This window comes from Podarcis bocagei, assembly GCF_964188305.1.
Source record: "Podarcis bocagei genome assembly, chromosome: 2".
Taxonomy (NCBI): Eukaryota; Metazoa; Chordata; class Lepidosauria; order Squamata; family Lacertidae; genus Podarcis; species Podarcis bocagei.
The window spans coordinates 104,789,044-104,804,138 of record NC_138126.1 but is presented as its reverse complement, the minus strand read 5'-3'; the positions used below and the strand labels follow the sequence as shown (position 1 = coordinate 104,804,138).

Here is a 15,095-nt window from a genome sequence, read left to right as displayed (position 1 = left end):
TTTCTAAATTTAAACTGACAGTTACAGTTAAAAGATGTTTATGCAGCACCTCAAAAGTGTTTTGAGTAGGACTGGGACGTCTAGGATAACATGTTGGAGTAGGATACTGTTGGTAGCATTAAAGGTTTTCAAAGCATAATTTCAGCTTTGCCAAAGGCTATGTGAAATAACCACAATGATGACTTAATAAATCTTCCCTCACTACCATCAATCACATTTTCCACCAAGGGGAGGCAAATGAAGTGTCTCATTTTATTTTGTAAGATTTCACTAGGAATCTGTCCTTTTAACAAAATAGTCATAAGAACAAACATATCTATACATGCGTATTTGGGTGGTACATAAGGCAATCACTAGATACACTATGAGAGAATTCGTAATTGAGGGGGCAGCTATGAAATTCCCAGGGGGGTATGTTTTGAATTGCAGATGAATCTGCATAACACCATAAAATGTGACCCACTATTTTGTTGGTCACACTAAATTTGTGTTTCAGGATTTGTGTTTATTGTAGGAAGGGAAAAACTTGATACAATGTGTTGCGGTCTTCATAATACTGCAAGACTTTAAATACTAAGAATTTATATTACTAAATCTGAGATCTGGGAGCAAACGTTAGCTTGCAACTTGTGTGCATTAAACTTGTGTACATTCAGATTTACTTGTTTTGCAATTGAAAATAAAATTTGAAAGGGGTGGGCATCCAGGAAAAGAGACTGGCAATCTCACCCACTGCTGCTCCCAATATGTGATTTGCCTAGGCAGGATCCCTGGGATTTAAACTTGAAAGCTTTGTTCTTGGACAGAATGCTTAACTTGGGGATGCCCCACTGGTTTATGTTAGGACAGTTTATCAAGAGTAACATTCAATCTGCACTGTTCCTGGTTAGTTGGGTGGGGTTGCTGTTTAGCAGGGAAGAGTTGCTCATTTTGACTCTAAATTGCACTGACCTGTCTCCTGTCAAGAAGGGGGATGTTTATTCCCATATAGCAGGAAAACTAGTTTTGGGATCCCTACCACATGTCATCTATAAGCAAGACACTACATGGGTTGAATAAAGCTGACAGCTGCCTGCTTGTGTGACTATCCAGAGCTCTTAGTGCTAAGTTCATATTCAAGAGCTAGTATATTGCAGGAATTGACAAATTCCTGGTAGTCTATGGAATATTTTCTCCTGTTAATCTGCAATAGAAAAGAGACTGCACAAGGGAATGTAGCATTATGCATAAATGTTTGTTATATAAAAGTTAAGATACCTTGCCTTTGGAAGAAAGGGTGTACTGTGGGGTTGCCTGGTGGGAGTGGAGTTTCAGCCTCCAGTCTGCTAAAAATAGCTATGTCTTTGGCAAAGCATGATAGGAAATGAAAATGAGGGAGGTGCACAAGAATCCTTTTCAGAAAGGTTGCATGTACATTTGAAGTCATCTTTGTTACAAGAAGCAGGATATGTAAGATGCCAACCTTATCCTAGGGGAAGCTCTCTGCTTGCTTATTTGCACATATTTGTGTTATTTTAAGGACATTTCCACCACTGGCCTTTTGTTCAGTACCCTTGGCAATGTTTTAGTTCAAGCTAAAGGATAGACTGCAAGGAACAAAAGGGAGGCATGAGGTACCTGCAGGCAGCAAGGTCTAAAGGAGTAGAAATGGAGAAGCTGGAGGAGCCAGGCCCCTTCTGTACAAATCGTATTAAGGATCCAGTATGGAGTGGAAGAGGATTTGGGAGCCAGTAAATACTTAAAGTTCAGAAATACTAGCCCATGTATACAATTGTGTAAGCACTGCTCAAGCCCCTCCAGTTTCTGAATTCCTACCACAAAATTTCCAAGCACTTCCAATCCTGACCCTCACTAAAATGAAGGTTAGAAATACATTTTTTAAAAACAACTGAGCAACCTGGCACATTCTAGCCAATGGATGAAATTGCACAATGCAGAGCACTTTGCTAGTTCTCTGTAGGTTTCCATTTCGCGAGCAATGGAATGGGGGAAATGAAGGCGGGGCTGAGTGTGAAGCCTATTCCTGTGGGACAAACAGGCAGTGATCTGATGGATCTGGCCAAAGGCCCAGCTAGTTCCAGTATATTGTTCTCACAGTAGCCAACCAGATGGGAAGCCTGCAAGCAGGACCTGAACGAAATGGTACTCTTGTCACCTGTGATTCCTAGCAACTGATGCGCGGGGGGCGGGGAGTCCCTGCCATGAAACAAAGAGGATTTGCGACCTAGAAGCATTTCTTTGTGAGAGAAGGCTTTGAGCTGGTAATGAAACTAAGAGCTCAGAGGTACCCTTCACTCTTTTATTTCCAGGTACACCTGCTTCACTAAGGCAATATGCAAAACACTAGTTCACAAGCCTAGTAAAAATCAAAGTAAATTCTGCCCACCTTTGATATAATAACACTCCTTATCTCTGTATTAATTTTAGGAATATGTGATGCCATTGGGCCATCAAAAACAGCATTATTTGCACAAGCTAGCAGTAGCTCTCCATGTTTTCATATGGGTCTTTTGCAACCCCTAACTGGAAATGCCAGGGTTGAACATGTGCCCTCTGCGCAGAGTAAACACTTTGCCACTCAGCTACAGCCTTTCCCTTTTTTCTTTGCATTGTTGCAATTATCCTTACAACATCCTTGCAAACTAGGTCAGTATTAATGTACGGCTTACTGCATATGAGGACTGAAGCTGAAAGTCCTAAAATCCACATACCAATTTTGCAGCTGCAGTGTCATTTGCCTTTGGGCTGTTTTCATTCATGTTCTAAAGCACATTAGTAAGAGTAGGCTCTACTGAACACAATGAGATTTGCAACCAGGTAAACAGTCCTTCCAAATATTTAGGACACAATCCTTTGCAAATTTATCTGGGCATAGTCTTCATTGAAATCTTCTTTCTGAGGACTGGAGATTGTGAGACCACACTGTTTAGCCCCTGTAACACACGAATTCAGTAGAGAATTCAGCTTCCTAAGAGTAAAACCTACCCCAAAAGTATGGCAGAGTAACTCACAAGGTCGCGAGTGTTCCGTGTGTGCTCAGTAGAGCACACAATCAGATGTAGAATAGTTTGGAAAGGTTTGGTAAAGGTCAAAGTGCAATCAGGATGGTCAAGAAAGGCAGGATGCAGAAAGAGGAGTCCTAGAGAGGAATAAAAGGGGTCACAGAGGCTGCAGATTACAAAGGCTTTTTCCTTGAGAGGGAATGGAGTCTTTGAACTGGCAGTAAACTCTGCCTATCCTTTCCAGGCTTTTCTCCCCAATTATGAGGATTAGACATTTGTTTTTCACCACAAAAGCTTTTATTTTCAGGATCCATATTTCGATGTTTGCCCAAAGGCCAATACGTTGCAATCATGACTGTGCAAAGCATGTTTATGCAAATCTCATCCATGCATTGTTTCCTTGTGATGTATTTTATTGCACTGGGGTGGGGTGAGGGCGACACAAGAGAATGTGCCAGGGGAGATCAAGCAAATTCTGTCTCGTCTACAATGAGTTAATTGCCCCTTACTTGAATCAGTCTGTCCAGTCATTAGGCACTCACCCTCTGAATTTCAATTCTTCTGGTTTGGTGGGTGGTGGTTTTGACTACTGAATTCTACTTCCATCTGAAAATGGTACCTGATCAACCTGTCTGTGACTCTCCTTGTGGTGTGCCTCACTGCTGGAGTTTGGCTTCCAGAATGCACTCCCTAGAGAAGTTCACCTGACATTCACACTGATCAGAGTCAGGCAACTGTCTTTTTTCCTATGCCTTTTAATTCATTTTAATTGTATTACTTTTAAACTGCTTGTGACTAATGTACCAAGAAGGCACCCTCCCACTTTCAGAACCAATTCTGGGTTCTTAATTGTTTTTGTTGCCCCCTGCCCGCCTTATGTGTTTGCACATCACAATTAGGCTCCACTGTTTTCTCTCCGTTTACCCTTCTGGTAGGAAAGTGTAAATACAGGCTTCTTTACTTTAAAAAACCTTTATAGAAATCCATATTCCGTGCTTATTTCTTTCGGCAACTGACTCCCTCCAGCTATTCACGAGAATATTCCAGAAGAACTATTGGGACCAAGATGAGATGTTGTTTCCAGATGTTTTGCTGCTCCTCCGCTGAAATTGTTTGTGGCAATTGCACAGAGTCAGTATTATGTGATGAACTTGGTCTTGCTTTGCATGTCAGGCTGAAACCATAGGCCCCAGGGCCCCTTTCAATAGGGAAATGGAAAGGAAACGATGACCTGCTAGCGCTGCCAAATTCAACATTTGTATTTAGTCACCGTTTGCTCATACGGATAACATAAAATGAACCGGCCCCACCCAGAGGGCTTGTGCAACCAACACTGATCTTTATTCAGAGAGGGGGGGAAGGCCCAGTGAAAAGTCAACCATTGCAACATGCTGTAATTGGCAGCAGAAGTCCTGTCATTTGAATCCCATCCCAGTTCACACTCCAGAATGGATAGTCTGCCTCTTGAAATCACCCTCTTGGCATGTTCCTGTCTATCCCTTGCACCTGATTAGCCAGTGCAAATGAGGGGGGGGGGCCTAGCAGCGGGGGTTGGGAACAGAGGTCAGGATGGGGGAAGCCAATATGCTAAACTGTGTGCATAAGCTGCTGAGTAATGTGATTAACAGAGAGAGCAATGCTGCCAACACTGTGGACTGGGCCTCCCGCTATTCTCTTGATTCAAGGCTGTTTCCCCACCCTCTCCCTGCATTCCACACCCTTGGACTCCTTTGTCTGGGGATAAAGAGACCCTCGTCCTAGGGGATTTGGCAGCCAGATGTCACGTAGCAAGCATCAGAGCAGCCCAGCTAATAAATTCCACTCTCCCCGTGGCCATTGAAATGCAATGTTGGAGTTGTCCCCAATTCCAGCACTCCTGCAGTCAGGCACAATTATCTTTCAGCCTGGTCTTTCATGCAGCATTGCTGTGCTATGGTGATACTGCAGATTTCTTCATGTTGCATCTATGCTGCTTGAAGCCGTGGCTGCAGGCGAGGCCTTGCATTCTTCCTAACCCACCCACCGACCCACAACTACCTTCCTGAAACCTGTAGTTGTGCTCTGTTGCTGTCTGTCAGAGTGGGGGGGGGAGTGCCGACCCATTCTACTCTTCCATAGCCGGACTAACTAGCGGCGATTTCTTGCACGATATAACGAGCATTTCTTCATCAAAACTATAAATTACGCCTACGTATGAACTTGAATCATCGCTGCTCGAACCCCACAGACAGAAATGTCCTGACAGCTCACTGCACCTCAAGAACAAAGCTTTCCAAAGGAATTAGTTCCTGATTTTCAACACTTGAGTCACCAAGTGCTGAGTAATCAAGTATCCGGAAAGCAAGTCATGTACTTGCATATGTGAATTGGCCTGTTGCCCTAGTAAGCAACTAGTTTTGCTAGAGGGCTGCTTTGAGAAAGGGACATGGGATGGCGAGGCAAGGCTGCTTTTCCACCCACGTGCAAATCCTGTTGTTAGAACTTCTCCCCTCTGCAGTGAAACTGATACCCCATAGGGAACTGGATTTGACCTAAGGGCCTCTATGTCCTGGTCATTGGCTAGCCTATAAATTTCTCATTAGTAATGTGTATAATCTGCCTCATTTCGAAGACAGCTGGCACACAGTGTTATACATGCAATCTACCACACAGAAACCATAAAGACTTAAGGCCCTCAGATATGAAGAGACTGACCCTCCAAATGTCCTTATTTTCCAAGGACGGTCCTAGATTTATAGAAGCTGTCCCGGTTTCTGATTTGATCCCGGAATGTCCTGCTTTTCCTTAGGACATCCCTATTTTCACCAGAGAAATATTGGGAAATATGGAGTTATGCGACCCCCGAGTCAAGGAGATAAATAACTATAGATATCTGACGTTAGAAGACATCTGAAGTCAGGCCTGTATAGGGAAGCTTTAAAATGTTTTATGATGTTTTTATATATGTTGGAAGCCGCCTAGAGTGGCTGGGGCAACCCAGTCAGATGAGTGGGGTATAAATATTAAAATTGTTGTTGAATAGGATGTCCCTATTTTCATTGGAGAAATGTTGAAGGGTATGGAGAGATACCTGCTGCCCTCTTAAAATCATTCCATCTTATATACTGTGGCAGTATCTTCACCCTGAACTATAACCTGCGGTTTTCCTACTGGTCCATCCCAAGGCATCTCTATTTTACCACTTCCCACCAAAGACGGAACATAAGACTAGAGCAAGCTGTCTTTTACTGAGTCAGGCCACAAACATCTGGAGGGCCACAGGTTTCACACTGCTAGTGTACACAGTACTAAGGTAGATGGACTTATGGTCTGACAGGGCAGCTTCCTGTCAAAAAACACTGCATTGCCTAGGGGGGGAAAGCGGTTCTTAGCTTGGTTCCTGAAAGATGAGAGAGTGGGCACCAAGCAAGTATGTTCTGTAACTGAGGCTCCTCCACGTAAAAGACCCTGTCCTTAACCTCAGGTGCTGTCTCCCAAGGCAGGGCTTGAGATGATGATCTCAACAAACTCGCAGGTGCATATGGGAGAAGCTTAGCATGCCAAATTGCTTTGGGGCCTTCAAAGAACCTTCTGCTTTTATTGCCTTATCCATCCTTTGCACCCTCCATGTGCCAAATGGGTTAATTCTAATCAGTGCTATTTTTTTTAAAAAAGAGGTGCAGGAACTCATCATGAACACCTCCCTCGTTCTCCCCCCACATCCCCCCCCCAACCAATGGACCAGCTACTGGAGTCTAGAATATTATCCCGAACAAGTGAGCACTTGGAAACAGTGACCTCATGTGGTCCTCTGGATCACTCTCCCCGTGAGAAAACACATACATTAGGGGGTTTCTATAGCGCAGGGACATCCAACTCCCAAGAGACTGCGATCTACTCACAAAATAATAGACTGGCAGTGATCTACCTCTTTTGCAGGGTGGGGTTTCAGGTTAAAGGTTGTTTTTTTAGGGAGGAAAGTCAAAGCTGTTGACTACGATTGACCAAAACCTCCCAGAGATCGATCAAAGTCGACCAGTTGGACATCCCTGCTATAACACACAAAGGTGACTGCCACACATTTGTGTTTGTGCAGTTGCAACCAAGGAGGCCCATTGCAAGCTCTGATGAGAACCATGTTGGGGGGGGGGGTCCAGAGCACAGCCCTGTTTCAGAAACAAACCTTAATTTTTAGCCCAGGCTGGAGCTTGGAGCTTGTTTTTTGCTCCATAGGTCAGGGGTTTGCTAACCTGTGCGCCTCTAGTTGTTGCTAGAACTGCTACTCCCTTCATCCTTAGTCCTTGGCTGTGCTGACTGGGGCTGGTGTGGGGGCTAGAGTCAAACAACATCTGGAGGGGCCGCAGGTTAGCCACCCTGCCATAGAATGTGCAGCAATAAAGAGGGCTCCTTTATCCTCAGAAAGCAGTTAACACACACGCACATCTGGAAGGAGGTCATAGGTCTTTCTGCTCAGAAATAATGCTGGTTCCTCATCTGGCTTGAGGCTCGCATTTCTTGGTAGAAGCCAATTCCGACCCAAAAGTGCCCTCTCTGCTCTCCTCTCCTCAAGGCACTACTGTAAATGTATTGAGTGGTTGTGTGACTGTGACTAAAGCCTTGTGAATTGCTGTTTGACTGTTTGTTTCTTGTGAATGTTTGCCTCCAAGGCAGAACTCTTCCCTCAAAGCAGATTGGTTTGCCAAGGTGGGTGGAAGATCATACTTTGGGGAGGGGTATTCGCTGGAGGTCCACATCTCTTCTTCTGTTTCTGCCTTCAATACTGCAATCCTTTGCACACTCAGCTCTGGGAAAATTCCATTATATTAACCTGGGCTTCTAAGAGGAACATGGCCCATTTGATTGCATGTGCCCAGATTTCTTTTCTTTTTTAAAAAAAAATATTAGAAATTTTAACACAATAGATAAAGGTAAAGGGACCCCTGACCATTAGGTCAAGTCGCGGACGACTCTGGGGTTGTGGCGCTCATCTTGCTTTATTGGCTGAGGGAGTCGGCGTACAGCTTCCGGGTCATGTGGCCAGCATGACTAAGCCACTTCTGGTGAACCAGAGCAGTGCACGGAAACGCTGTTTACCTTCCCGCTGGAGCGGTACCTATTTATCTACTTGCACTTTGACGTGCTTTCGTACTGCTAGGTTGGCAGGAGCAGGGACCGAGCAATGGGAGCTCACCTCATTGCAGGGATTTGAACCGCCGACCTTCTGATCAGCAAGTCCTAGTTTCTGAGGTTTAACCCACAGCGCCACCCGCGTCCCTTTCAACACAATAGTTTTAACAAAAATCAATCATCCACATTGTTTTTTCCCTTCCCTCCTCACCCCTAAACAAAAAACCCAACCCCCCACCCCACCCCCGGACTTCCCTCAGCTCCTTTCTCTGGTTTCTCAACACCTCTTTCTATCTGCATGTTATAAAATTGAAAAGATCCTCAAATTATCTATCTATATATTACAATAAAGAGTGTGTGAATGTTTATTCAAAACATGTGCCCAGATTTCTAAGGCCAGACAAATCCAAACATTTGAAAGAATCAGACATCACCTTCTCCCACGCCACCCCTTTAACAGCAGTCAAAATGGTGCCTTCCATACCTTGGACCCCAGCTCCCATCTTCCTTGCCCGTTGGTCATGCTGGAGGTGATGGGATTTGGAGCCAAATAACTTCCAGAGGGCACCATATATTAAAAGGAGTGGACTTTTCAGAAGGCCCACCTGCAACATCCTCCCAGCCATTGAATCAGAGCTCTGCAGTGGGCCATTTGCTTACGGAGTCTGCAGATTCGCTCCTTCTGTTTGAAACACTGATTTGCAACCCGAGCTCCCAATTTTCTCTCAGCAACCAGAGGAGCAAAACATCTGAAGAACAAAAAGACCTTGAGAGCTTCATTGTTTCAGAAGGACACCGCAGAGGCTGGTAACCATGATCACAGCCTGCCTTTCCCCCAGAAGTGAAAATATTTGCTCAAAACAACAACAACACCCAAATAGGTGACAGATGCAGAGGACGGGCGGGCTCTTCTTCCCTTTAACAGTTTGTGCAGGAGAGAGGATTTTGCCACATGTGGCAGGAACAAACAAAAATGCAAGTAACAGAGGCATTTTTAAAAATTAATCAACGTTAACAGTACCGAGCAAAGCCTCTCCTCATTAGTGTTTACTAGATGTGAGTTTTATCATTCTTCAGTGTGCATTGGATTCCACAAGCCTCTTTTGTTGTACGTACTGTAACTACTGGAAGGCATTCTCTGTGGGGCTCCATTTGAAGGCTGTTGACCTTTTTATTTAGGGGAGCACCCACCCAATGGGAGATCGCCCCTGAAAAATCTTATTTTCTTACACTGCCACAGCTGCCACAGAACACAAGGTGCTGTGCTGACTGCAGACTTTGTCAAACGACGTGCCGCAACGCTAAAAAGGTGCCCAGTCTTGGTTTTGGCTTTTAAAACCCTGAGCAACCTGGGCCCAGGGTTTGCAGCAAGGAACATCATCCCATATATGAAACTCCACACACGCTAAGGGCACGGAATCTCCTCCTCCTCCTCCATCTTGATCATCGTGTTTACATTTATGACCATTGGTGGGTTATCTATGAAAGTATCATCCATACATGAAGTTGCGAGCAGGATTTCTGCCCGCAACTTCTTGTATGGATTGCTGAAGGAACTAACGATAGTGAAGTTTAGAAAACAAAAACACATGTATTGTAAAACAGCTAATAAAAAGAAAAGAAAAGAAACCAGGAAAGGAGGGGTGGGATGTCAAGAAGAAATTTAAGTTGGGGAAAAATCATATATGATAGATATTTTTGGAGAGTTAATAAAAATGGTTTAAAAAAACAACAACAACCCAATATTATATTTAGATCCCAATTTATCTCCAAGCAGCTTTAACATAAGTTTTAACAAAAGAGGCAAGGAGCAGGGCCTTCTCAGTAGTGGCACTATGATGTGGAACTCTCTCACCAGAAAATCTGGAAAGACCATCTCTGTTGCGTTCATGGGGAAAGATTTTCAGTACTTTAAAAAATAAATAATACGACAAACCTTTGGGGTCTGGGATTTTACATTGCTGTATCAGCTGCTACTCATAGGGGCTTTGCTATTCTAGGTTTCTGTCCCTTCCCCTCAATATATCATATTGTCACAGGATCGGAGGGGTCAGTTAAGATGTCATCCAAACCTCATTTTGCCAAACTCTGCCTGCAGCCACGTGTATGTCACTCACAGATTATTATATATTTTAGTCATGTTATAATTGTGTATTTTATTGTCACCTTCCTTGGGAAGCCTTGTGATCATGAAGGGCAGGTGAGACGTCTAAAAAAAATGAAAAATGAATTAAAAAATGGGCCATCACATTCCATAAGACAGGGGTGGGGAACCTGGGACCCTCCAGATGTTGTTCCCGTTAGCTCCACTCAGCTGGTGAGGGATTATGGGAGTTGTAGTCCAGCAGCAACAACTGGAGGGCCACCTCTTTCCCATCCCTGTTGTAAGGGAGGACATGAGATGGCGCAACATTGCTCCCTTCCTTTCACCTGCCTGTTCCCTGGCAGCAGCAGAGCAAAAGCATCTTTTTGTCTTAGCTTTAACCGATGGTCCAGAACGAGACTCCCTCCTCGCATTGCCTAAGGTTGCTTGCTGAGATATAACTTTTCAAGCCCGCAATCTAGAGAGAAGACTGAATGATGGATTGAAACGGAGGAATGGACGGCAAGTTAGTCATGGATGTATGATGCATTGCGTTGTGGGGGCAGAAGAGAGAGAGAGAGAGAGAGAGAGAGAGAGAGAGAGAGAGAGAGAGAGAGAGACGTGGCTAGTCTGGGAGGGGCAGGTGCCAGTTCATTCCAAGCAAAGCGTGATTGATAAGTTGCACGGTGCATCCTTAGACTCAACCACTTCTGGGCAGAAACATCTGCCTGGCAGCTGCAGAATCCAGGAGAAGCTGGAAAAGCTACCAGACTTGCCTGCCATTACACACACACACACACACACACACACACACACACACACACACACACACACAATTTCCACAAATCATATGACTTATCTTTTACAATGTTTTGGACTTCCACCAACCACATCTGAAGAATTTTCAGTCTTTATCACTTAATCTGCATTTCATTAATTTCACTATTACTTTTAATCACTAATAATTCTTTTCATACTTTCCTTTGCAATATTTCACATAGTGCTCCTTACAAATAATAATAATAATAATAATAATAATAATAATAATAATAATAATAATAATAATAATATAATATACCCCGCCCATCTGGCTGGGCTTCACCAGCCACTCTGGGCGGCTTCCAACCAAATATTAAAATACAGTAATACATCAAACATTTAAAGCTTCCCTAAACAATGTCTTGCAATCCTACTAGTGTAATATGGCTATTTATTTTTATTTTTATTATGTTTTATAATGCAAATAGCAGACCAATAAATAACTTCTCTGGCTGGCAGAGGCTGGATGAGAACCGTAAGGATGAGAACAATGTCTAGCTTGGTGCTTCGCTCACTCAGACCTGGAATCATAGATTTGTAGAGTTGGGAGGGACCCCAAGGGTCATCTAGTCCAACCCCCTGCAATGCAGGGATCTTTTTGCTCAAACGTGGGGCTCAAACCCACCACCCTGAGATTAAGAGCCTCATGCTCTAACAGACTGAGCTATCAGAGCTATCAGAGAATCGCTTCATCAGAGGCCTTGACCTGAAATCTCAGAGAGCCACTGTCAGTGTAGCCAATACAGACAATATTTGGTTTATTGTAAGTTATTATTCAGATTTTTATATTTTTTTTATTTTTGGTTATGAAATAATTGCAAGCTTTGAAAATAAAAATATATTACAAAAATATACAGTGGTACATATACGCTTCAGGTTACATACGCTTCAGGCTCCGCTAACCCAGAAATAGTACCTCGGGTTAAGAACTTTGCTTCAGGATGAGAACAGAAATCGTGCTCCAGCGACGTGCCAGCAGCAGGAGGCCCCATTAGCTAAAGTGGTGCTTCAGGTTAAGAACAGTTTCGGGTTAAGAACGGACCTCCGGAACGAATTAAGTACTTGACCCGAGGTACCACTGTACTGAGGTAGATGGACCAATGGTCTGACTCAGTATGTTTTCATTTGTTTATTTATAAATGCATTTATATATTGCCCTCTCACAAAACATCAGGGTGCTGTACAAGAACATTTTTGAAAATAAATAAATAAAAGCAGGACATTATAAGTCAGCTCCCTAGGCTCTCTGCACTCTCTCCCTCAAGAATTCATTGATCACTTTAACATTGCAGTATTAGAATCGCTGCTCCGCTCCTAAGCATATTCATTAAAAGGTTGGGGTGAAAATTGCCACAGTAGTCAATGTTGGGGTACAAACTAATACAGTAAATGTGAACTGATGCGGGGTACAGTATATATTTCATGGGGAGAGGAGAATCAGGATTGTTTTCTTAGAGTCACCAAGGCCTCCTAGACCTATTATGGTCTCTTGGAAATCCTTTCAATTAACGCTAGTACCCTCCTTGAACTATGTCCTTTTCCCTCCCTTCCCTGCTTGGTGAGCCCATAACTGTGTACAGAAGTTCCTGTTTCAGCTAAGCTGGAGACCTGTACAGCACAGCACAGCGCAGCACAGCTTTGATAGTTCAGTTGGTAAAGAATGAGACTCAGGGTGAATCTACACACAGGAAAAAAAGCGCTACAAATAAGTCAGAAATTAAATTGTTATAACAAAAGGAAAAAACACCGTTATGTAAAAATCAAATCGGTTTTTCTTTTGCTCTCTGGCGCCATCTGGTGTTACACATACAGATATATAACACATTTATATATACACACATTTATAACACATACAAAACTATGTTTATTGACTAATGTAGCTGAGTCCTCATAATCTAGGGTTGCCATACGTCTGGGATTTCAAAGGAGGAATTGACGTCCGGGAGGGGGGTCCGAAAGGCGGCGCTTTTGTAAAACGCAAAAATTGTGGTTTTGTAAGCTTTGGGGTCCCCCCCCAAAAAAACACCACACCAAAAAAACACCTCGCAACTTTTGGGGTGTCCTGGGTTTTTACTTTTTGAAATATGGCAACCCTGTCATAATCTCTGAGTCACGGGTTGGAGCTCCATGTTGAGATGACTCGCATGGTCCCTTCCAACTCTACAATTCTACGATTCTTCAACTGGAGCAGAGGGGGCGTGCACAGCATACATTTAACGTACATTGCTCCCCCCCTCCAGACTCCTGGCAGCTGTAGTTTATCCCTCATAGAGCTACATTTCCCATGATTCTGTGTGGAGGGGTTGCTTTAAATTTATGCTGTGTATGCGGTCCAAGTGTACAGTATTCATTTAAATGATATCTATTGGCATCTCTTTTACATGAGCAACTGTGCAAAAGTGGGGGTGGGGGAAGGGGCTATTAAAGCAACACTTTCTCTCTCTCTCTTTACATAAAAAACCTTATTAAAACTTTGCAACTTATAATGCAATAAAAATGAAATGAATCTAATATAAAATAATAAAGAAAATACAGTGGTACCTTGGATTACAAACACTTTGGGTTACAGATTCTGTTAACCTGGAAGTAGTACCTCGGGTTAAGAACTTTACCTCAGGATGAGAACAGAAATCGCACGGTGGTGTTGCGGCAGCAGCTGGAGGCCTCATTAGCTAAAATGGTACCTCAGGTTTCAGTTTCAGGTTAAGAACGGACCTCCGGAATGAATTAAGTTCATAACCAGAGGTACCACCGTACTACAAAGAGAGAGGAAGGAAAACAGGACAGAGTGAGAGAAGGAAGGAAGGGAAAGGAAGAATTAAGACAATACGTTCAACTTAGTTTGATTCCTGGCCTTTATATACAGCTCACTATCAGGCAATTTGCCCTGCACACACCCATGTCTTCCCCCAATCTCTCTCCTCCCCATTTTCCCCCAACCACATAATGCATATGACAAAAGTCTCATACCGAATATAAGTGAACTGTGCAAAAGCCTCTATGAATTAAAAGTGGAGACGCAGGCGCAGGATAGTGTAGACCCTGGAAATGATCTCTTTCAGCTTCTGCCTTCTAGAAGAAGGTACAGGGTTATAAAGACTAGGACTAGCCACCTGAAAAACAGTTTCTATCTAAATGCGATTTTGGATTTAAACGAAGTGTAAGGTAGTCTCTATGAGACTATATTGTATTTAATTATGGGGTATCAGAGTTTTTAGGGGGCTAAACAGGTTGGGATAGCTGGGATAGCAGGCTTGTTGGTTTTGAATGTCTGGTGTAGATTTTTTCAATTTCGTTGTTCTGTATGGGACAATGACAATAAAGATTATTGTATGGTATGGTATCGTATCGTATGTACTTTTCTTTATTTACTTGCTTGTTTGTTACACAATAAAACCTTTAATAAAAACTAAAACAAAAAACTTGCCCTGCACACCTAAGGGGATTTAGGGCTTTCTTCATGGGCAGCCACTGGCTCCCCATTCCACCTGGCAAATACCTTTTGAAACTAAGAGCACTTTCCGAAGCAATTTGTGGCGTGGTGGGACAGAGGGAGGGCTAAACAAATTTCACCAGATCACAGCCCCAAACTCCTTAATTTGGCTTGCTGACCACTTTGGGAGAGTCTATTTTAGTACTGCACTGTGCTGAGGTGGCTGTGCAAGGGAGCAATTCTTCAAGAAAATCTAAAATCTATGGTAACTGTTGGTCTGGGATGAAAAATGAGCATCTTTCTGGCTCATTCTTTGTGTCGCTTACCACCCACTCCCAAACAGATCACGGAAGGGTTGTATGAAATATTGAACACAGTTTGTCGCAAGTGCAAGAGCCAGCCTAACTCAACTGGCTTGGATCAGCTGAAATCTTCTCATAACCATATTCAGTGTTCCCCTGCCCCCCCCCAAAAATGTTTTGGGGTTCTCTCATTCCGTCTGAGATTCAAGAAACACCGTGACAGGAAATGAGGCCGCCTTTGGGGGTAGCAACGGAACTGACGATTCATCGTGCTAGAGAAGAAACTAAAAACTTTAAAATCTTAAGTTTCTTCTCCCATTAGATTCACAAAATGTTTAGGAATATGCGTA

General features: G+C 43.4%; 1 long non-coding RNA gene across 1 annotated transcript; it reads right to left on the bottom strand.

The window, feature by feature from the left end:
- Positions 1-242: 242 nt before the first annotated feature.
- Positions 243-2,376, bottom strand: LOC308582345. The gene is made up of 2 exons (XR_014005632.1): positions 878-2,376; positions 243-830 (listed from the first exon to the last, which is right to left on the bottom strand). It is a non-coding gene; the product is annotated as an uncharacterized lncRNA (long non-coding RNA).
- Positions 2,377-15,095: the final 12,719 nt, after the last annotated feature.